This window comes from Pinus tabuliformis, chromosome 3_2 (assembly GCF_031772625.1).
Source record: "Pinus tabuliformis cultivar Carrire ecotype Pingquan chromosome 3_2, CPIR1, whole genome shotgun sequence".
Taxonomy (NCBI): Eukaryota; Viridiplantae; Streptophyta; class Pinopsida; order Pinales; family Pinaceae; genus Pinus; species Pinus tabuliformis.
In genome coordinates, this window is record NC_142302.1 from 1131360438 (window position 1) to 1131384491 (window position 24054).

The 24054-nt window shown below is 36.6% G+C and overlaps 1 pseudogene across 1 annotated transcript; it reads left to right on the forward strand.

The window, feature by feature from the left end:
- The first annotated feature begins 1941 nt into the window (after positions 1 to 1941).
- Positions 1942 to 22207, forward strand: LOC149184672 (chaperone protein ClpB1-like; annotated as a pseudogene). Its single transcript, XR_016257795.1, has 11 exons — positions 1942 to 2191; positions 4181 to 4588; positions 4760 to 4968; positions 5074 to 5183; positions 5281 to 5422; positions 19666 to 19849; positions 20066 to 20347; positions 20480 to 20820; positions 20948 to 21227; positions 21329 to 21526; positions 21751 to 22207. The product of XR_016257795.1 is annotated as a chaperone protein ClpB1-like (transcript).
- Positions 22208 to 24054: the final 1847 nt, after the last annotated feature.

The following is a 24054-nucleotide window of genomic DNA, read 5'->3' on the forward strand; positions in this document are numbered from 1 at the left end:
ATTTCTGTAACTGTTGAAATTCTCAACCGAAAACAGCAATTGACACCCGAGACTGGAGTCTGACGGCAATGCTGAGCATGTAACGGTATTAATGGCAAGGGTGACAATATTTCGATTCCTTTCTTCGACGAGAAAACCCATTGTCCGTCATGCTGTGGTTTTAATTTCTCAGAAACAAGGCCTTGTTTCTTTACTGTGATGTTCAAATTTTCTCTTATTTTTTTCATATATGTAGGAAAATTTATCTTAATTCAGTTATCAAACTAGTAAGAAGAGAGTCATTACTGATTGCTATCCATTAATGTAGATTGGTTCATCATATTATCACTCTATTGAAATTATTTTTTGGCTGTGTTTTTATTCTCACTAATTTTGAATGGTTAATTTATTTCCTTAAATCTAAAAAACAAATTTTTAACTAAATTTTTTTTAAAACATACTCTAAACCAAAATCTTTCCCACATCTTTCTCCCTATTTATTTTTTATTAATCCTACCTTGGAAGACGGCTACTTTTCTCCTTCAAATATCACTGAGCGCTCTAGCAGCAGGAGCAGGAGTTCAGGGCCTTGTTTCTGAGAAAGTTGTGAAAATTTTAAAGGCGATGCTATTTGGGTGGCGGCTGGAATGATTAGCCCTACCTTGGAAGACTCTGCTACTTTTCTCCTTCAAATTTCACTGAGCGCTCTAGCAGCAGGAGCAGGAGTTCAGGGCCTTGTTTCTGACAAAGTTGTGAAAATTTTAAAGGCGATGTTATTTTGGTGGCTGCTGGAACTTGTGAAAGTTTTAAGGCAATGCTATTTTGGTGGCTGCTGGAACTTGTGAAAATTTTAAGGCAATGCTATTTTTGAGGTAGAAATTGAAACAACGGAAAGAGACATTTTCTTTTTATCAATGTAGCGGTTTCCGCCCCATGTCTGAGAATGCATTGGCCAACTTTGTAATACTAAAATCTTTATCTTTCTCGTTACTCACTACCCACTGTGTAAAGCTTCTTTTACTCCTCTTTATTCATTCTTTTAAGCCAGTATGCAGAAGCTAGTATGTAACCGTATGCATTGTTGCTGGGACAGCGTTTCCACTCCATGATGGTATACCGGTTATCGCATGTGTTTAAGTATTTTATGTTTTTAACAGGTTCTTCAACTCCATTAGAGTTTGATATAACATTTTCCCTTTCCTATGAATTAGAAAAGGATTAATAAAATATTTACATATTGATAAGTTATTTTTAACTTATCTTGTCACGAAATTACTGAATAATATTTAATTTTTATGTCAAAGTCAAATTATTCATAAGTTTGTGGAATTAAAAATCTAATTTTGTATTGATTCGATAGTTAAAATTATGGAGTTGTTTATAATGCGACTTTTTGGAGATTCCGGTAACGGAATCTGGCAGAAGAAATTGAGGTTAAATCTTGATTTGTTGCAGTTAAAATGGTTTTTTAACTGCATATTTGGATTCAGCACACTGAAAAACCCCTGGGACGCTTTCATTGTGCAGAAACTAGCTATCAAACTTGCGATTCCAATAAATTCCTGCCGGATTTCGACCGGAAAAACCCGCCGGAAAAACTTTCAAAAAGTAGCGTTATAGGCAACTGCTAAAATTATACCATTTATGTTAAATTCTTTAGTTGGCGAATGCTATTTCCAACCCTATAGCATTATAAATGCCCTCTGACATGCTAGGGAAATAGTGTTCGCCCCCTCTCTCCACGCTCCATTCATTTGTTCACGTGCTGTCACTTCGTTCACCTGATTACTGATTCACCATAGGTGGAAACTCCTTTTTCTTTTCAGAGCTACACATTAAAATATATATAACTTTTGAAAGGGAAATTGAAAGGAAGTTCTCAAAAGTAATTGGTCAAAATACTTTAGACAACTATTGGGACAGAGCTGTCCTCCCAGCATTTCCGCGAAGCTTATTAGATTCTAATCTTTCTCTCCAAGTAAGAAAGTACTCTGGCGTCAAGTCGATCACTATGCCGGGAGGTCGGTTAATAAAGTGACAAGTCGCTCGATGAAGTTGCGCGTTACATTCCAGCCATATCTTTCATCAAGCTGCTGAACTGTTGTTTCCGATATTCTTCTTGTTCCTCGCTAATGTGTTTATAGCTTAAAATTCAGAACCTTTGGCAGGGAATTGTTGCGTGGCGGCTTACCTGGTTTCTTGAAGTTTTCAGGTAAAACTGTTGTTGCTTTTATCGGCGGTCTAGACTCTGATGTCAATGCTTCGCAATTTTCCTCCATTGTAATCTTAGTTTTTATCACCTCATTGCCCAAGATTTCTGATTCATTGAACTTTGAAAGTGTGATTTTGAGGTTTTAATCATATTTTTTAAAATGCATAGGAAAACATGGAACATGGATCTGAGGTTCTAGCGTTTAGCGTTTAAAACTTTAATATATTGACTGATCAAGCTTTACTTCTGTGACTTTTTGTTGAAATTCTCAACCGAAAATGCCTCAGAAATCTTTATTTTTTGTTCCGGTTTTTGAAGCTTTAGTTTATATCACTTCATGGTACATTATAGATAATTTGCGTGCGATTGAATGTGCGTTTTGAAGCCCTCTTCGTGACAAATGATGTTTCACGGCCGTTAGCGAAGGGCGTGAATCTTAGGTTTTTACTTTTGAATTTGTACTAGATTCTAATTGATAAGGTTTTATTGAATAGCATCTTTTGAACCTTTGAGCAGACTTTCAAGCGTGCATATCTGAACTTTGATGGCCAATGAATTATGTGTTCCTCTGTGAGCAGTTTCTGATGACGTCTTATTTGCGAATCTTACTCGATTTTTTTACGATCTTTGAGCTTTGGTCTATTGTAGTCTTTGTAATTGGGAGGGTTTAATAATAACTTCTTTGTTTAAGTTCAAGTTTTATTGACATGCATTAGGTTTTAATTAATAATAATGTTTTACTAAATTTTTAAGCAGATTTTATTATTTTTGAGATTCAAGTGTGCATATCTGAATTTTGATGGCCAGTGACCTCTCTAAGTAGTAGTTTCTGATGACTTCTTATTTGGGAGTCTTATTTGGGTGTCTTATTAGATGAGAGGAAATATAGGACTTTTAATGAGCTTTGGTCGATTGTAGCCTAGGTAGTTGGGAGGGTTTAATGAAAACTTCTCCACCCAAGTTCAAATTTAATTGACATGCATGATGCTCCTTATGAACAACTTTGGACTACTTCATTGAGAATTTCTGTAATATTCCCTTTCTTGATTTTGTCAAAATGGACAAAATCTGTTAAAATAGGGTCATTAGAGAGTCCATCAAGCCTATAAAAGGGATAGAAACTAAGCATTTGATATTTATCTTTTAGTGTTTTTCTTGAGAACTTGGTGTTTTGATACCAAGGAGGAAAACCGTGGGTGTTATTTTGTCTTGTGGATCCATCCAGGTTCAAGTTCCAGTTCTATTTTGTCTAGTGGATCCATCGAGGTTCAAGTTCCAGTTTGGGACGAGAACCCCGTGAGTGTTATTTTGTCTGGTGGATCCATCAAGGTTCCAGTTCTAGTTTGATCCCAGGGACGAAAACCCAGTGAGTGTTATTTTGTCTCATGGATCCATCCAGGTTCACTATTGTGCTTAATTGTATTTGTCTTCTCATTTAGTTCTAGTTTGATCCTAGGGAAGAAACCCAGTGGGTGTTATTTTGTCTCATGGATCTATCCAGGTTCACCATTGTGCTTAGTTGTATTTGTCTTCTCATTTTGATAAGCAGCCATGCATGCCATTGTAGGGGCTTGAAATTTATTATATGGGCATGTACCTTTCATTCAGTGATTAATATAAATAAAAGCTTCTTTTTCAGATCCGGCTGTTCAGTATTTTGATTACAATTATTTTTAACTAAAACACCTAGATGTGCTAGATTGATTGATTATTTTGTTGTTCAAGATATTATTTTTATGTAATGATTGTGTTAACTTTGTGCCTCTTCCTTACTTAGATGTGCCAGATTGATTGATTATTTTGTTGTTCGAAATATTACCATTTCTATGTAATGATTGTGGTAACTTTGTACCTCTTCCTTGAGAAGAGCAAGAAGAGGAAAAAACTTTAAAAACACAAAAAACACAAAACTTTTGACGAGCTTTGGCCACAATTCTAGAGATTATATTTTCTGTTCGTGACGCCGATCAATTTCTGATGATGTAGTAGGTGCAAGGAAGAGGAAGACTTTCTTTAGTTCTGCACAGAACTTCTCTGACAGAGTGCAATAAAAACTGAACTCCAATAATATTACAGACATTATAATTGCGGCACTAATTCAGAGAGGCAGCTGTGAGTGTAGATAGTGATATCTGAAGTGGAGAATCTCGGAGGAGGGGACAAAATGGTGGATACTGCTAATAAATATAAAAACTTGAAAACATATGGCCGTGATTTGGTTGAAATTGCTGGGGAGCTTGATCCTGTCATGGATAGAGATAAAGAAATCCAGAGAGTTATTATGATTTTGTCTCAGAGGAATACGAGCAATCCTGTGCTCACTAGAGAGCCTGGTGTCGAAACGATTGCTGTGGTTGAAGGCGTGGCACGAAAGATTGTCAGAGGGGATGTACCGAGGTAAGTTCTTCTGCATATATTTATATGCTTCGGCCGCTTGCAAATTTTAATTTGTAGGAAGGGTGCTTGTGCACGTGTACTGGGTTTCAGTGGATATTTGGTTGCAGGATTATTTTCAGCTAGGTTGACAGAGAAGCTAATTAGTTTTGTTTTTCAAATGGTTTTACACAGCAATTTGCTAGATGTAAGGTTGATAGCCTTGGATATGAAAGCCCTTGAGGCTGGTGCCGATTGCGAGGAATTTACAGAGCGACTTGAGTCTGTACGGAAAGAGGTGGAAGATGCAGAGGGAAAAGTTATTCTCTTTATTGACGGAATTCTTTCGATTCTGGGTACCCATAAGAGAACCGCGCTTCGGTTGAGAACCGCGCTTCTGTTATGTATGATTAAACACTTTGTTCAACCAATAATCATATATGTTATTAACGTAGATTAAGGATTATTAGAAGTCACTGATTTTAGGGTTTGGTTGTGGAATAATCCAGTAAAACCAATGCTTGTTGGGGGCCAACTTAGGTGCATTGTAGCAACTACTCCAAAAGAGTACCATCGTTATATAAAGAAAGATGCTTCAATTGAGCAACGATTCCAGCAGGTGAGTGCTTAACCGGGTTATGCAAGTATTGATTTGGCTTTTTTGCATTTATAGCGCTCTGTCTTAATAATTTACTGCTATTACTATTTTGGGGCAGGTGGATGTGGCTGAACCTAGCGTGACTGATACTATCAGTATCCTTCGTGGTTTAAAGGAAAAGTACGAACTTCATCATGGAGTCAAAATATTGGACAGCGCGCTTGTAGTTGCCGCTCAATTATCAAGTAAATACATTAGTGGTAAGTTGTTTGTTTAGGTAAAATAGGTGAAATAAAATATTTTGTGTATGAATGATTCCCAATGGAATTTGAATTTTATTTTGTTTCCTAAGTGAAAATGTGATGATATTTATTTGTTTTTGTGTAATTTGTATTATTAAAACAAAGTGTGGTTGAATATTTACATTAGATATATTGATAATAAAAATCTAATAAATATGTAAAAGAAAAATTAGTTTATTTGAATTAGATTTTATAAATCTGAAAATTAAATTTTTTTAGAATTTCTTTTTTACTGAAATATGATAATTAACATGTATCAATTTATTGGAGCTAAGCAAAGAAAATTAATTGAACACCACTGACTCAAGAGAAGTTCACTGGTCACTTAACACAATAAAAGCCTTCAAAATTGATAAACCAGAGCAAACCCATTGGAGTAGAGTCCATACCTAGTAAAACTCTTGTAAACCCAATCTAATGAAAGAGGCCTAACACTTAGTAAAACCATTAAAGTTTAATAGAGTAAGGATGAGCCACCGAAACCAAGCAAACCCAACAATGTTAAGAAAAACAAAGTTGAACTAATAAACCCGTCAAAATTAACATAACATAGAATGAATAAACCCCTCAAAATTAACATAACATAGTTGAATCACAGGAGTCGAACAAAAAGAAAAACAAAGTTGAATGAATAAACCCCTCAAAATTAACATAGCATAGTTTAACCACGAGCATTAAAAAAAATCAAAATCATTACTCTAAAAATTAACATAACATAGTTGAACCATAGGAGTTGAGCAAACCAAAATCATTAAGAAAAAGTTGAGCAAACCAAAATCATTAAAAAAAATAAAGTCAATGACTCTAATGAATTGTAAGAAGAAATTTCATGATTTATGAAAATTTTAATATAAAAAAAAACATTATTCAAATTCAATGAAAAGTTTGCAAATAATATAAGAAAGAAATTGATGTACATAATCACTTATTACCAGAAGCTATGATGTAAAAACATGGAAGGATCTTAAGAATCTCAGGACGAATATATTTTGAATTTATTACTGAAAAAACTTCTTGTTAACCAACTATTAAGAAGTTGGCCCAATACTAAGTAAAGCCACTGAAAATTAATAGAGAAGGGTTGGACCATTGAAGCAGAGCAAACCCAGTAGCATTTAAGGAAAATAAGTTGAATGAAATCAACCCCTAAAAAATAATATAGCAAGGTTTCACCACCAAAGTAGAGAAAACCGACAACATTAAGAAAAACGAAGTCCAAGACTCAAATGAATTGTGGGCCATGTCCAAATGGATGTTGAAACCCAAATTTGGTAGTTTCCGTCGTAGGTAATGGGTATTTGGCTTGGAATTTGGAAAAATCGGACAAGTACAAGTCACATACAATTAATTTAATTTTTTTAATTACTACCTTAACAATTAGTGATGACATGGCACCTCCCTTGACAAGCTGTGTGTTATATTAGGTACTCGAATTTACGACAATTACTAGACACACTTAAATGTCAATGTGAGGGGTTTGGAATTTTACAAGAAGTAATTGTTGATGTGTCAATTTAATGTGAACATGTCAAATACGAGTCTCGGAACTAAATACATGTTACAGGTCGTCAAATTCTAGGCATGATTCCAACAATAGTGTTCATTACAATAATGAACCCAATCACTAATCATTCTTGTACACTTCATTATTATAATGTACCCAAACACCCTTGTCTATGGGAGGTGATGGAATCTAAAAATAATATAATTCTTGTTGATACTTCCTATTTTGGAATTCCATTTTAGTTGGAATGGAGAGAGACTATAAGTTGGTACCCCATTGAGTTAGTGATGCTTGGAAAGATACTTATATCTAGAGGTATAATGCAAAATGAGCCCTCAAATATTTTTTGATGATGGAATCCAAAATTGGTAATAGGGTCTAGGTGGAGGATGTCATCATGTGGCAGAGCTTGATGGAGTGTCCAAGATTCATTTGATGCAACAACAATTTCTCATACTTAGTCAGGGTGAGATATCATGGGAAGCAAGATTAGATAGATCTTTTGATAGAGTGGTGGGGCACACTATCAGGTTTATGGAGAGTGTGGATGCATTTTTGCATGTATTTTATCTAGGAGACCAACAACATTTAGAGATTGGGTATCCCACTTGGGGATGGAGCATAGAGAGAACAAGTTTTCCTCTATGTTGAGGGTTGGAAACCTATAGGATTATAGATACATAGTAGAGGATGACATCATCTGCTTAATCCTTGAGTCCACTCTCAAGGACAAGACTTTTTGTGAGAATGGTCCATGCTTCACTATTTGTAGTGCATCTTGAGGATTGCCACATTTACAATTAGGTCGGAGAGAGATTCTATGGGGAGGGCCGTGAGGGTGTTATGTTAGGTGATGAGATGGAGTGTATGACTTGTTAGTAGGACAAGTCAAGGCATAGTTGTTTAGAAGGATTTGTTGCTGCAAAATCTAGCAGGCCTTGTAAAGGGGTACCCTACAAAGCTATTACTAGACCAAGTGATAACAATTCGGTAGTGGCCCACTATCACCATAGCCAAAACCCCCTATTATTTATGGACTTTCACTAAGGGGAGGAGTCCCAATATGAGGTCACCTTTGATGGATATTCTAATTACAAAGGTATATGATGACCAATAGGCTTATAAGGAAAAAGCGCAACTTGAGTACAAGGTTCCAATTACCCAATGGAGGCAAACCACTTTTCAAAGAGAGGTTGAATTTATGAGGCACAATAATTAGGGCTTGTTTAATGGGTTGAGTGTTTGGATGGGCAAAGGTCAAGTCAAGGAGAAACAATTTCCAATGATGATTTTCAACAAGACAAAGGCATGTGAGACCCTCAAGTAAGCCTTTAAGTTGAAGCAACACCAAACTAGGGTTTACGTAGGGAAAATGACTAGGGCAAGAAATTTTATGGACAAACTTGAAGTGAGTTCCTACCAATATGGTTGATTTTGAGGCAACAAACTATATCCTTTTCATTTAGACTCTTCAATCCAAAAAATATTCCTTGCCTAGAAAGTCACACCAAGCCCTAGTTTGGATGATTGGCCTTAAAGGAGCTAGATTAGGTCAATAGAGAAAGAGATAGAATTTATGGATAAAAAATGAATTTGATCACCAATGAGGTAGGTGAGTGCCTTACTTCTTGGAAGGATGGTGTCTATGAATTAACTGGATAGCTAAAGGTTTCTAAGGAGGAAGAATAATTGATGCTCTAGCATCAAATACCCTAATGATTACCTATGTAATGGATCAAGGAGTTTTATGGAAGAACTAATAAAATTTCACCACTAGGATTATCATTCACATGTTATTCATGAGTAATGCATGCAACAATGATATCTAGATTAATAGATCCAATTTCCTCCACAAAGAAAAGAGGTTGAAATAATTTAAGTCCAAGTGATGATGAGAATACAAGTGTCCTCTCCTTTATATATATGAGGATGAATAGAGATAATTAAACCTAAAAACCGCTAATCAACAAGTAAAATCACAATGATGAGGTGTGTTACAAGGCAACCCACTATCCAAGACCTAAAACATAAAAAAAAATCCCACATGTGTGAGCCGCAGGGTAAGAAAAGATGACACCATCCATGTGCTAGGCCATCTAGAGCATTCATTAGTGCTTTTGGGTAACAAACTTGGTGTAGAAGCATCTAAAATTCACCATTTAAGGGTTGGCTCTTAGATATATGTCAATATCCCTCTCGGACCCCCAATTTCATCTTGGGGAACAAGCGTGGTCTCATGGGTCTCCAAGTGGCCATAATGTCAACCATTGCTCCAATGTTGAGGGCTTCGAAGGTGGTGCTAGCCCTCCCATGTCTCAAGGGGTGAGACCATCCTCATCTCGGCCTCGGATTAGCTATCATCTCTCATGAAGTGCTAAGTCAGCTGGGGGCCTACCGGGTCCAAGCGCATCATCCCAGAAAGTCATCAAATGCAGGGAAAAGTGGCAAAACATTGTGTGGTGTTGGAGGTTCCCAAGGGTGTGTATGATGCTCTATTGTTGCTTGGAGTCCCACGGCTCTCAATGCTTCACTTGCGAATGTCAATATGATTCTTTGTAGGCCTAGGCCCCAGTTAGGTTGCACAAGTCGTGGTTGTGAAACTACATCAAAAATTCTAGCAAGCAACAAATCATGAGGTACAATAATCATTTTTGCATCTAAGTGGACCAAGCTTGAATGTAAAGGGCTATTTGACACTTCAAACAAGGATCCCCTTCCAAATTTTGGGCTTTGAACTCGTAATGGTGTTGCCTCCCTAGGTAGGAGTGGCTATAAGACAACCCTATCAGGTGTTTCCATCCCCTAAGGGGAAGTGACATTTCCTTAGTCCACCCTTCAATCAATAGGTGTTATGTGAATAATGATGGTAGCAGAGGAGATAAGACTTAATGGCCAAGTGCCATGGTCAAAGGGACCAACATGGTGGGGATTTGCATCCTGAGTGTATATATGTGAGGACGGAGAAATCGTGGATACATGAGTTACCAACTTGGCCTTTGTTTTGCCACCTCCCTTATGCACCTTATACTTTTCTTGATTTTTCTTTGTATTACTTCTCGTAGCTCAAAGGGTTAACACTTATTTTGTATGATGTATAATAGTTGTATTACCCCTCACTGATGAGGCAAATCATTGTCGATTGGGGTTGGGACATGCAAGGGTTCCCTTTATGATGTATAGGAGCAATATTGTGCTAACGAACTGGGTGATGGCCATAAAGGGAGAGGTAGAGCTCATGCTAGGATTTTTCTCACAAGATAATGTGTATGTACATACCCTCTTTTGCATTTTAATATTCTTTATTTTATTTTTCTTGTGGAAAATATATGTTTTTTCCTTGCCTTTGAGCTGCAACAACCTCCTAGGGCCAAGTTTTGAGCCCTACCTAGGTATGAGGATATATGGGCACCAAATCCCAGAGAATCAATGGTCATTTGAACTTGAAGAATTGAGATGGAATATAGGGCTTGTAATGTAAGATGGAAAGGTGGTAAGCATGGTGTCGAGATAGATGGAACACTATCTCAATTAGAGCTTCCCAAGTAGTGCCCCTCTTATAACCATTGAGGCATTAGGGGAGGTCCCAGTAGACTAGCATCAAAGATTAACCCCCCATTTAAGATAACGGAACAAGATCACAGTCAAAACCCCTCCTTCTTCCAGGACAACTCATAATCTATGCTGAAAGCTAAAAGTATAAACACGCATAGTGCCTGATTGCAAAATGAATAAAGTACATTTTAATCGAAGCCCACCTTCGTTCATGTGCTCTTGCGAGATGGGTGAGAAGCATATAAATGATGTAGGTGGCGATGATGAATAATGGCATGTCATCAACTGGTGGTGGTTGTAAGGGGTTGTTGGCTGACTGATTGGATGCGAAGTGCTGGAGAAAAAAAAATCTCCTATTAGATCACCCACTTTTGGTGGGTAACATTTGGATCCAACTAGGACATGAGCTCACTGTAGAGTGTATGATCCATATACTTACATGGGGATTTCATGAGAAATCCAACAATCCCTGGGTCCATAGACTTGTAACATGCACATTGCAATCAACCTATTTGGGAGCATGTGCATTGGGTGTAGGGTATTGCCCATGTTTTATATGAGAATATAAATCCATACATATAATAAAATCTACTCTAAATGAAATTTAATCTACATGAAACATGACATGAATGTTATTAGCATGCTCATACAATATGCAATGCACCTAAACTACTATGCATGATAAGTGAATGTTGATTCCCATCAAAGAAGGTGAGGTTGCTCAGTTTCACACAAAAGGTAAAAATTCACGATCTAGTTTAGAAATGTAAAACTCACCTACACCCACTTTCCCATGGATCTAGACGGGGATAAGGTCCTTATCAACCAAAATAAGATCACCCACTTGGTAGTCCCTCTTTGGTTTTTGGACCCATTGATTTTTAGGGACACTCAGTCTTGTGTTTAATCTTTTAGTTTGAAAGACCTCTTGAGAAGTGGGAGGCTTTGCAGGCTTTTAAGTCTCATTATGAGGATTGTGATCTGTAACTTAGAAGTGGTCTTATTGGTGTTGTGGGATGATAAAAGGAATGGTTCAATATCTTTAACATGCTCGGGCAACTAAGGTTCCCTATAGAGGATCAAAGGGGTTCCATTAGTGGTGGCATATGATAAATCCATTTGTAATTGTCCACCAATTGAAGCAGACCATTTCCTTGACAAAATCATCCCCCAATCATCAAGCACATCAATGACAACAATATCCATTAATATAGAAATATTCTTGGTAGCTTCCAAGAGACCTTTACATCTTTGATAAGACCATAAACATGAATAGAATTAGAATCAAGTCCACATGCATTCTTATATGGCCTAGTAATTTCCATTTCCAATTGATGCATCACTTTCAGAGGCATAACATTTGCTAATGCCCTTAAATCAAGCATGCAATCATGCAATATAAGATTATTATTACTAAGGATACCAAGAATGGATCATGACCCCCATTCTTCTTTTCAATGTTCTTATTTTGTAATATGATATGTGGGTCATCAAGTTCATCAAGACCTAAGGCTTTCTTGATTTTCCTCCTTTGGGGTGGAATTTTAGCCATCTCTTTTTGGGAAATTAGCACAGTCACTTTATCCAAATACTATCCATATTAACATTTAACTCAATCTCATTATTCTTGGGTTTTGGCTTCGATTCGTTTTACAATTTCCCTTGGGAAGTTTATTTCCTTTGAGATAGGTTTTCAATGCTAGAGCTTGCTTGGGTTTGATCTTTATTTTTCCTCGAATATTAAAGGCCCTTGAATATTCCACTATTTCAACAACTAGCACAGGTTCAGCTCGATCAACATTGATTTGGGTTTTTCTAGGCTTTGGGTGGACATAAGTGTCCCCAAGTAAGATGTTAAATGCATTGGTTTCATTTACAACATTCAAGTGTTCTAGGTCATCCTCTTCTTCTTCTTGTTCACAAGGACCTTCCTCCTTGGGATCCTCAGAGGGTGGATACTAGGGTGACTCTTCTTGTTCCACTAATTTGGTTGGGGCAAGGGTGTTTACGACATTTTGTTACATGGTATGGTCTTCATTGGTGGCCTTCCTAGGAAAAGAATTGTCTTTGTTGAATTGGTTCTTTGAGGAAAATTCGCCCTAGAACCTTGATTTCATTAACCATGGTTATTCTATTAATGAGATCCATTTACCCTTAAGGTGATTTTAGTAGTGAATTTAGAATTTTTTTTGTGAAAAGGCTTGGATAACAAGGTCATATTGGGATCTAAGCTTAGGTTTAGGCTCAGCCTTGGCCCTAGGGTAGTGGAACATGTCTATTCGAGCAACATTTACATTTTGTTCAACTTAAATAACAAATTTCTTTGCCTCAACCAAATTTTGAGGGCTATTATCGTTAAGGACGAAAGTCAAATTCCCATGGAAACCTTTTATGAACCTATCAAGGATGATAGCATCAAAGGGTTTAAACTTATCAGGGACTTCCATGAGGAGGTTATGGAATCTTTGAACAAAATCTGTAATGGTTTCCTTATCAATTTTCACTGCAGCTATAAATTTGTCAAGAAGCATACCTCCATCTTGCTATGTTGCCCATGGTTTCTTGAAAGCATCATGAAAAGGGTCCCAATCAGTGACACGTCCTTGACGCATGATAGATTACCAATCTCTAGCATCTCCATCAAGATAAAGGGAAAACAACATCATAGCCTCATCTTCATGATCTACGTACATAGGACCAATTGCCTAATAAAAGTTGTGAACATGGCTTTTAGTAGTGGTTGTGTCATTACAATTAAATCTAGGCAATCACTCATGATATCTATCAGGCAAGGGATGAGTATCATCAATGTTCCTACTAAAGTCTAATGGTCTAAAGGAAGAAAAGTTCTAAGGTCTATTCATGTTTGTAGTGGGGGAAAGATCGGGGGAAAGTTTCCTTACCAAAGGTGTGTTTGTTTTAATAGGAGAAGCACCTACCTCCACAACCCTCCTACTAGTGCCTCTTGTCCATGGAGCTATGGTTCTAGGATTATCCTCAGAAGAGATACTAGGTGATGTAGAATGAATTGATTTAAGAGTCGCCAGATGGGGATCTATCTTGTCATTAGAGATTATCCCACTTCAAAGAGTAAATATAAGGCTTCAAACTAATGGAGGACATACTTGCTTCCTCCTTGGTAACAATGCTATAAATGTTGTTGCAAAAACTAGTAGGCCTTACAGAGGGGTACCTTACAAGGCTATTGCTAAACCAAGAGACAACAATGGGGTAGTGGCTCACTATCACCACAACCAAAACCCCCGGTTCTTTATGAAATTTCACCAATGGGAGGAGTCCTGATATGACATCACCTATGATGGATATTCTAAGTACAAAGGTATATGATGACCAATAGGCTTCCAAGGAAATAGATCAACTTGAGTACAAGGTTCCAATCACCAAATGGAGGAAAATCGCTTTTCCAAGAGAGGCTGAATTTATGAGGCAGAAGACGTAGGGCTTGTTTAGTGGGTTCAGTGTTGGGATAATAAAAGGTCAAGGCAAAGAGAAAGGGTTTCCAACAATTATTTTCAAAAGGAAAAAGGCGCATGAAACCCTCAAGTAAGTCCCTAAGTTGAAGCAACACCAAAATAGGGTTTACCTAGGGCAAACAACTAGAAGAAGAAAGTTTATGAATAAAATTGGAGCGAATTCCTACCAAGAGGGTTGATTTTGAGGCAATCAACTATACCCTTAGCATTAGACCCTTCAATCCCAAAAGTCTTCCTTGCCTTGCAATTCTCACCAAGCCCTAACTTGGACGTAAAGGGGTCGAATTAGGTTAAGAGAGAAAGAGATAAATTTTATGGAGGAAAAATGAATTTGATCACCAACAAGGTAGCTCAGTGCCTTACTCCTTGGGATGATGAAGTCTATGAGTTGATTGGATAGCTAAAAGTTGCTAAAGAGGAAGGATAATTGATGCCATAACATAAAAAATGCTAGTGATACCTATGTAATGGTTCAAAGATTTTTATGGGAGACTTAATCAAATTTTGCCACTAGGATTATCATTCACATGTCATTCATAATTAATGTATGCAACAATGATATCTAGATTCTATCAAATAATTTTTCAATAAATTAGGGCACAATAGAAAAACCCAGATTCAAGATATTCCATACATTAGACATAAAAAATTGTTTATTCAACAAAATGATCACTTACAAGATAACATGCATGAAATTCCATCCATTGATCCAAGACAATAGCTCCAAAGACAAGTGAGTAGCTCCAAATCTCAAAATTCATTCATAGATCCAATTTGCTCTAGAACATAAAGAGGCCAAAGTTCTCAAGAGGCTGAAATAATCCTAGTCCAAGTGAAAATGACAATACAAGTGTCCTCTCCTATATTTATATGAGGAGGAATAGATACAATTAAGCCTAAAATCCCCTATTCAACAAGTAAAATCACAATGATGAGGTGGGTTACTAGCCAACCCACTAGCCAAGAACTACAATATAAAAAAATTCCCACACATGTGAGGCATAAGGTAAGAAAAGATGACATCATCCATGCATTATGTCATCTAGGGCATTTGTTGGTGCCTTTGGGTGCCAAACTTGATGTAGAAGCATATAAATTCATCCTCTAAGGGTTGGGCCTTAGATCTCTATCAATATCTCTTTGTGGACTCCGTTGCCACAAAATCTAGCAGACCTTGGAGAGGGGTACCCTACAAGGTTGGTACTAGACCAAGAGACAACAATGGGGTGATGGCCCACTGTCACCATAGCTAAAACCTTCTACTCTTTATGGATCTTGGAGGAGCCATATGAGTGCTAGAAGGCAGCTTTGGTGAAGATCCTAAGAGTTGAAAATCTTGGAGGAGCGGGAGAGCAACTAGTGGGATGTTTGATGAGTCTATGTTTAGTCAATTTTGGAGCAGCAGGAGGGTTGATAGTGGCAGATTGGATGGATGGAGATGCAAGCTTTTTGAAGTTTCAGAAGTTGTATTGATCAACAAAAGAGATGACAAAGGACCTTCCAGATGTGTTCAAGGTACGTGCACTGAAAGGGCTAAGTATTGTGCACCTTCAATAAGTAGGTCAGGTGTACTTTGTTCATGGAAATATTGGTTTTCATAGTTGTTGACACCAAGCCCTAGTTGTTTATTTTGTCATGGTTGTATGTAAGGGCCATGATCCATGGTACAAAAGCCCTAAGTTTCTTGTATTAAAGTTTGTAATATAACAAGTTGTGGGTTAAAATTCGTCTTGTGCACAAGATTGATTCACTGTTATATGTTTTCCACTGTGCAAAGTGCTTGTGTTGTGGCATTTGAGTGTGTTTGTGATCATAATCTTAGAAATAAACCCGATTCTTAAGTTTCGTGGAAAAATTCAACATATTGGGGGTTTTAGAAACAAAATTGACATGCCCAATTTCCTTCTAGAATGGTGCTAATAGCTTGATCACAGAGATGGCTACTGTAACATAGACTGAGCTACAAACACTGAATTGGTAAACTGTTATTAGTAAAATCAAACATAATTCTTCTTAATTCATTAAAAATAAAGGAAATAATAATAATAAACTATGTAAACATGTAAGAGGGAGTTTCGGTATGTTTATGGAGGAAAATGGTTAAAATGGTAACATAATTCTTCGTAATTCGTTAAAAATAGTAATATCAGGATAATTTAGAGGCCCGACATCTTGGTCAAGAAAAAAGTAATCATCAGTTTTTCCAACTAAAGTCGAATACATAACAACAATAAATGGTTATAACCAAGTTCTCTTGTTGAAACAAACCTTCCAGGACATCAAAGTGGAATATGGTCGGCTAATTGTCATTTTATGCGACAACGCTAGTGCAGTCAATATGTAAAAAATCTTATCATGCACTTTAAAAAACATATTCCTATCTAGTAACATTTCCTTAGAAAACAAGTCATTGAGCAAAATTTCAAGATGGAATATATTGGCACCAAAGAACATATTATTGACATCTTCACCAAACCTGTGCCTAGAGAAACCTTTGAATATCTCATGCATAATTTCGAAGTGATATCTCCTTTATCTCAATAAAGGAAGCACAAACTCAGGGGGAAAACCCTTTGTTATTGATGTCAATGGGGGAGAGAATGCAGACATGGGGGACATCTGACAAGAAGTATGAAGATAATGCAGATAAGGGGAGGGGGTGGAGGGGGAGGGGGGCGAATTATCAAAAGAAGTAGATATCAAATTATTTCCATCAATAGCAAAGGGGGAGCTTTTGAAAATGGTTGTTATTGATGTCAAAGGCTATCCAAATGAAAGAGGAAATTACCATTTGGATACCCTATCTTTGAAGGAATTTTTACTCCAATTACCTAGCTCAAATGGGATCATAGGATATATGGTTGGAAAGCTTATTCTGAGATATTTCTAAATGATATATGGATTGTCTTCTAACTCCCCACAGTTGAGGAGAAATAAATTTTTGAATATTATTATACATTCTGCTAGTTACACCAGTTGGCCTAGTTAGTGGGCAAGTTGGTCCTACTTTTAGAAGTCGAACACATTATATATAGGTGTTGAGGAGGAGACAATTAAGCCATCACTCAAGTGCAATTTTGGTCATGTTCTTGCATAGCGAATGAGTAGTTTTGAGGTTTACACCTCATGAACCAAGTCGATTTGGAAATCTAGTCGAGTTGAAAGAATTTGTGTGAGATATATTTATTGTACCTAGGATGTAAAAGGGTTTTTGGCATAATCGTTTGGGGAAGGGTTTGTTCTTTTGTTACAGCCAAGTGTAGCCCCTATTGGAGATCGAATTCAAGAGGCCTGGTAGGCTGAGTTCTAGTGAGAAAAAGGGTCGAGTTTTCTCTAAGTTTTTGGTCTAGTTAGAGGGTCGAAATTGGTGTGGAAGGCCGAGTTTCAAGATTGTCTTGAGGGTTGAGACCTGATATTCTTATAGGACAAGTTCAGGGCTATCTTGAGGGTTGAATTTATGGTCAATTGTTTAGGTTCAATTGGAGGTTGAATTGCAAAGGCTAAACTAGAGCTCTTGTTGAGTCCAAGTTGTAGTCATTATGGAGGTAGAGTTGTAGTTTGAGTTGGGTACAAGCTACTAGGAGGACACACCTTTTCTTTGATCAATTTCTAAGCCTAAATGTTGTTTCTTGAATAGTAAAACAACTATAAGTTGGAGCTTATTGAGGATTTGTTTCCTCATCTTCTTAACAGGTTGGAGACTACAATTTATGTAAGTTGGTGCTTACAGAGGATTGGTGTCTTCACAAATCATTGTAATAAATTGAAGATTATTTTCAAGTGTTCCTTCTTCAAGTCTTGACTTGCACTTTGACTTTTGGTCACACATTGTGGATTATTGATTGTGTGATGTGAATTTTGTTACAATATTAACTAAGTAAAAAGAGTAATGAAATACTAATTCACCCCCCCATCATTATTTCCGACAAGTTGTTTATAAATCTTCCTCATTAACACTTTCATATTGGCATATGAGATTTGCTTCACATTGTTTGAGAAATTTCAAACCCATGACTTTCTCAATTGCACCTTCACATCACTTTTTCACATAAACATTTTAGAAAACATATAATATCCAGACTACAATTTCTTTTGGTCCAAATTGATTTCTATCCGTATAGTGCCAATGTTGCAACCAATAGCTCTAGTTTCTAGCCTATATAATCCAATCAATGCAACTAGTAGCTTTGATATCACATTGTAATGTACCCAACCACCCCTATATACTATTGGGGTAGTGGGGTATTCAATATTCCTCCATTAAATTTTATAATTAAGTTTGAATACCACTTTTCTCACATGCCTAACCATGTGATTGGGTTGAATCCATCATTATTATAGCTCTAATACCAATTTGTAATAATATACTCAATACCCTTTGTAACTGCTGAGGATAAGGGATACTTCTCTGAGCCTCAAATATCCATCCATTTCTTGCTCTGATGCTAGTCTCCCCATTGTCTCATTATTAATTATGAATGCATGCACATGACAAGTAAGTTTATCCAAATATAATTAATCGTTCAATGTAACAGAGGTAAACTTATTTATGTAAACAAAACAACCAATGAATAACATAAACATCATTAAACTCAACATAACTATAAATAATTCAAACACTTACCTTTTTTTTATTTAAACACTAATTGGCTGCAAACAAAGGACATTCTATCCAACCTTAGGTTTTGTTGCACTTCATCTATATGCAACAAGCAACCCTATAGAGGATATGAACCTACAAGGATGAAGTCACCTATGGATGGTTCTAGTCGTTTCACATAGCCCAATTTCTCAACAATCCACAATATAAAAAATCTCATTGCAATCTCAATCCACCAACATTATTTCTCCTTCAACCCCCACAACCCAAGTAATAAGATCCTCTTCTCCGTCATGCAACTCATTGGGCTATTCCACTTTCCCTCTAGGCCTCAACATAGACTAGCCAATAAATTTCTCTAAAGGGAGCTCATACTAAAGCGACATAGCCTTTCAAACATTCTTATCACTGAAAAATCTCTCTTGCATGTCCACAACATTGGGCTTTTTAATAAGCCCACATATTTCACTTCCTCCACTAACTTCAAAGTTAAGTTAATATGACTTAGAATAATATGAGATAAATGACTTAGAGTTATGATAAAATAATATTATTTCCCTTTCACCCCTTTTGAGCTTCCTATACCCTTTTTCTTTCTTCTCTTCTCAAAGTATAGCGTCTTATGTTTTTGTCCTTCTCCTTGTGTAATAATGTAATTTTTTAATATTAATATTCAGTGTACAATATTTAAATATTACATCCTTCTATTGTGAAATCATAGCCTCCCATGTTTTTGTCCTTCTCCTCTCTTGTGGAATCATAGCCTCCCATGTTTTTGTTTGTCCTTCTCCTTATGTAATGATGTAATTTTTTAATACTAATATTCGGTGTACAATATTTTAATATTACATCGTTGAGCTCTTGCCTTTTTATCATACACACATATATATTGCCCATCTGGAATTAAAAACTGGAGTGTTACAATACGTGATATGTGTATAACTCAGAGTTTAACTTGTGAAAAAGTTTTGACATATTCAGTTAATTCTTGAGGGATCAAGAAATCCTTTGGGCTTTATGAAAATGATTTGCAATCTGTTTGTCTGAACAGGGTGGTGTCTTCCGGACAAAGCATTTGATCTGGTAGACAAAGCATGTGCAAATGTAACTGTGCAACTAAACAGTCTACCTGAAGAAATCGACACACCCTTGAAAGGAAAACGATTCAACCAGAAGTTGAGCTACATGCCCTCGAAAAAGAAAAAGATAAAGCAAGTAAAGCTCGTTTGGTTGAGGTCAGTTCTCGGAGATAACTTTGCAACTTTCTTGGCAAGTTGGCTGTCTTGTTGATCAGTCTATATGCTTTTTTATTAGGATGGCGATGCTCTGATGTAAAGATATGTATTGAAACTTCTGGGTATGTAGGGGTGTTCAATGTTGTTTGATAGAGTGAAAATTGTTTGTCGGTGAGAACCCTTAGTCTCATACTCTTTTTCTTTTGATTCTGACAGATTCACAAGGAGCTTGATGACGTGAGAGGTACTTTGCAACCGTTGAAGATGAAATACCAGAAAGAAAAAGAGAAAGTGGATGAAATCCTGCCACTGAAGCAGAAGCGTAGGGAATTGTTGTTATCTCTGCAAGAACTAGAACGTAGGATGGATTTAGTACGAGTTGCTGATATTCGAGAAGGGGACCTGAAACAAATAAACGATGCAATTGCTGAACGTGAAGCTGCGATGGGAGAAAATTTCATGTTAACAAAATCTGTGGGACCTGAGCAGATTGCAGAGGTACATTAAACGTCTGAATTTTAAGTATCTAAACATGCCTTCCATTGCATATGATTGAGAGAATAAATTTTAACCATTAATGATAGCTATAGTGGGTGACGTTTTGGATACATAACTATGTGATGCGTGCAGTTTGTGAGTCGCTGCACTGGTATTCCTGCTACTAGATTCGGTCAGAATGAGAAGGAGCGACTGATAGGTCTGTCGGGAAGGTTGCAGGAAAGAGTTGTTGGACAAGATGAGGCAGTTCAGGCAGTTGTCAAAGCTGTGTTAAGATCACGGGCAGGATTTGGAAGACCTCAACAACCGATTGGATCTTTCCTCTTCTTGGGGCCCACTGGAGTTGGGAAAACAGAACTTGCAAAGGCTCTTGCAGCTGAATTGTTTGATGACGAAAAACAACTGATCCGGATTGATATGTCTGAATATATGGAGAAACATTCAGTTTCAAGGCTTATAGGTTCTCCCCCTGGGTATGTGAAAAGTTAAATGTTGTCAATGGAAATTTTTTGACAGCACGACACTTTAATTTTTTTTCTTAATAAATTTGCTGTTGCACAGACGTAAAATGGTTAGATGTGTCTGATTTTGAAATGGCAGTTATTGTGGTAATGAAGAAGGGGGGCAACTAACAGAAGCAATAAGGATACGGCCCTATAGTGTTGTCCTTTTTGATGAAGTTGAAAAGGCACACAAGTCAGTCCTCAACATTTTGCTTCAAGTGCTTGATGATGGTAGACTCACAGATGGACAAGGTCTCACAGTTAGCTTCTCAAACACAATCATTATCATGACATCCAATCTCGGAACAGAACCCTTACTCGCTGCATTGTCTGGCCACACAGCAATAGAAACAGCAAGAGAGAACGCTATTCAAGAAGTATGTGCATTGTCTGGACTACGTTTGTGCATCTTTTTCATATGATTATCATGAAGGTGGCTGCGGTGCTCTGACACACCTTTCTATGAATTTTGTGGCAGGTTAGAAAACATTTCAGACCTGAGCTGTTTAATAGATTCGATGAGGTAGTTGTATTTAATACTCTCCCTCATGATCAGCTCAAAAAAGTTGTTAGACTACAGTTGAAAGATGTAGAGATTCGTCTTGCTGAGAGAGGTATCGCATTAGAAGTAACAGGTGCAGCTTTGGATTTTATTCTTCGGAAAGGCTATGATCCTGTAAGTAAAACAATCACTTTGTTTTTTTTCTTTCTTATTCAGAGTCTGTCTTGCTAGGGGATGTGTTCCCGACCCCAGTAATCATGTCCCTGCATCTCTCTTTGTCCTGGATATGCTTCTTCCTCTTTCGTGTTCAATTCAGATCAAAATTAGTAAGTATAATGAAAGAGCTAAAGTCAGGGATTCTGTGTATAAGCTTAAAATGGATAATGTTGTACTCGCAGGTCTATGGTGCTCGTCCCTTACGGCGATGGATAGAACGAAATGTTGTCTCTCAGCTGTCTTTGATGCTCCTGAGAGAGGAGATTGATGAGACCAGTAAAGTATATATTGATGCAATGCCTGAAGAAGAAACATTATCTTATCAAGTAGAGGACAGGAGTGGCCGTCATTAAACAAAACATTGGTGCAAAAGCAAATACCCTCATAGATATTCCTGTTTCTGTGTATCCTGTTCCTGATCCGTCTCAGGCAGTAAAGAATTGAAGGAATAAATAATAATAAGCAAATAGAAGATTAGTTGAAGATTCATAGTTTTCAAAATTCAGAGGTGTAAAGGGTTGGTAAAGGTATATATATAGTTAGATTTAAAGTGGATTTCTTGTTATTATGTGTATTTTATGCACTAATTTGATGTGTAATTTAATTAAACTAGTAATTGCATCAAATGTTGCAAAGGAAATGCTGTAAGTGGATAACATATGAAAAAAGAGCATAGATGAACAATTATGTGATATGTTATGCGATCTCAATGTAGTCCAATTTGAATAAAAGAGAAACCTTGATGTTGTTTCCACTAACCTTTTATAATTGGGATTTATATCTTTCATTTAAATGAAGCTAAAAAATTAGATATTTGAATGATGAGAAATTGGAAGTGTAAATATTAATGTATGCTATTGTTAAATTAATCTAGTTTCTTATATTAATTTACAAACACAACTCTATTTTTAAAAACATAAGGACAAATCATCAATGGTTTATTCCTTCCCTCATGTTTATGGAACTACTTCAACAAGTAGGAGTTATATTGTCACTTAAAAGATGGGAAATTGGAAGTGTAAATGTTAAATTAATCTAGTTTCTTATATTGATTTACAAACACAACTCTATTTTTGAAAACATAAGGGCAAATCATCAATGGTTTATTCCTTCCCTCATGTTTATGCAACTACTTCAACAAGTAGGAGTTATATTGTCACTTAAAAGGGATCTAGGATACGATCCATATACATTTTATAAATCTATAAAGTTCAATAAAAGCCTAGCACTTCTAGGTGTTGAGTAAGTCACCAATCTATAAGAAATATTTTTAGAACACTTTTTGTACCACATGAAACCATGTTCCTTGAAACTATACAACCACTGTGTCGTTATTATACACATTTGACATTAAATAATTTTAAAAATATGTATTAAATAAAATAGATGATTTTGAATTAAAAATTTTGATTTTGTGTTTTAAGGATTTATAAAGGTGATACAATAGGAGAAAGGAAGCCTCACTTTGTCAAATTTTTCACAGCAAAACAAAGGGGAATTGCAGTTATACATTTGCATTTGCACTTTTCCTTCGGATTGTGAAGGTGCATCCTTGTCCTTCCCACGATCACCATGTAGACCAAGCTTAATGACAATTCCATCTCTCATCATGGAGGCCAAATTTTTTGTATCTTCCTCTATTTTGGTATGATGCTTAAATTCCATTTTCGAAACCTTTGATAAATTAATAGTAGTGTTATCTATAGCCTCACTAAATATTGTATGCATAAACTTCTTTACCCACACGATTCTTATTAAGATTTAAGTACTCACTGCCACCAAATGCTCATATATGTGGCATTTTTTGCATTTGAATGGGATACTCATTATCCAACATTTGCATGTGGGTGATAAGACCTAAATGTATTAGATCTCCTTTGCTAGGCCCTCATGAAGGTCTAACCCTACAACTATTCTACTACATTTCACAAAGTCCCTTCCCCTCATAGCTCATATTCGCTTCCATAAAGGAGCCAATGGAATTCTGAATTTCTTGAAGTATGTTTGGTGGCCACAATAATGACCTAGCAACTTAACCTAATCTGACATGAGATAAGATTTCTCTAACTTCATAATATAGACGGGAGTCCATTTGTAAAGGATTAGAAGAGTTTTCGTATATTTAGTTTTGCATTAGTAGCTTCTCCATATGCATTTAAGATCGAAGAACAAAGACCATCCATCGTTAGGCTAATATATGAAAATGTGGGCAATAGTCGATGCATGGCAACCAATTTAGTGTCAATGACTCCTTTGTGGTTTTTGCACTCAATTTTCGATGCCCTCGACACCAAACTTCCTTTTTATTCATGTGCATGCATGTTTCTTAAACACATCTTGCAACCCCAACAATCTTCATAAAAAATATCATTGACCTAACCAAGGGATTTTTCCCTTCCCTTATTTCTAGATGTGCATTTGAGAATTAACTCTCAATTATATTAAAAAAAAAAAACTTATCATGACTAGAACATTGATGTGAGCCA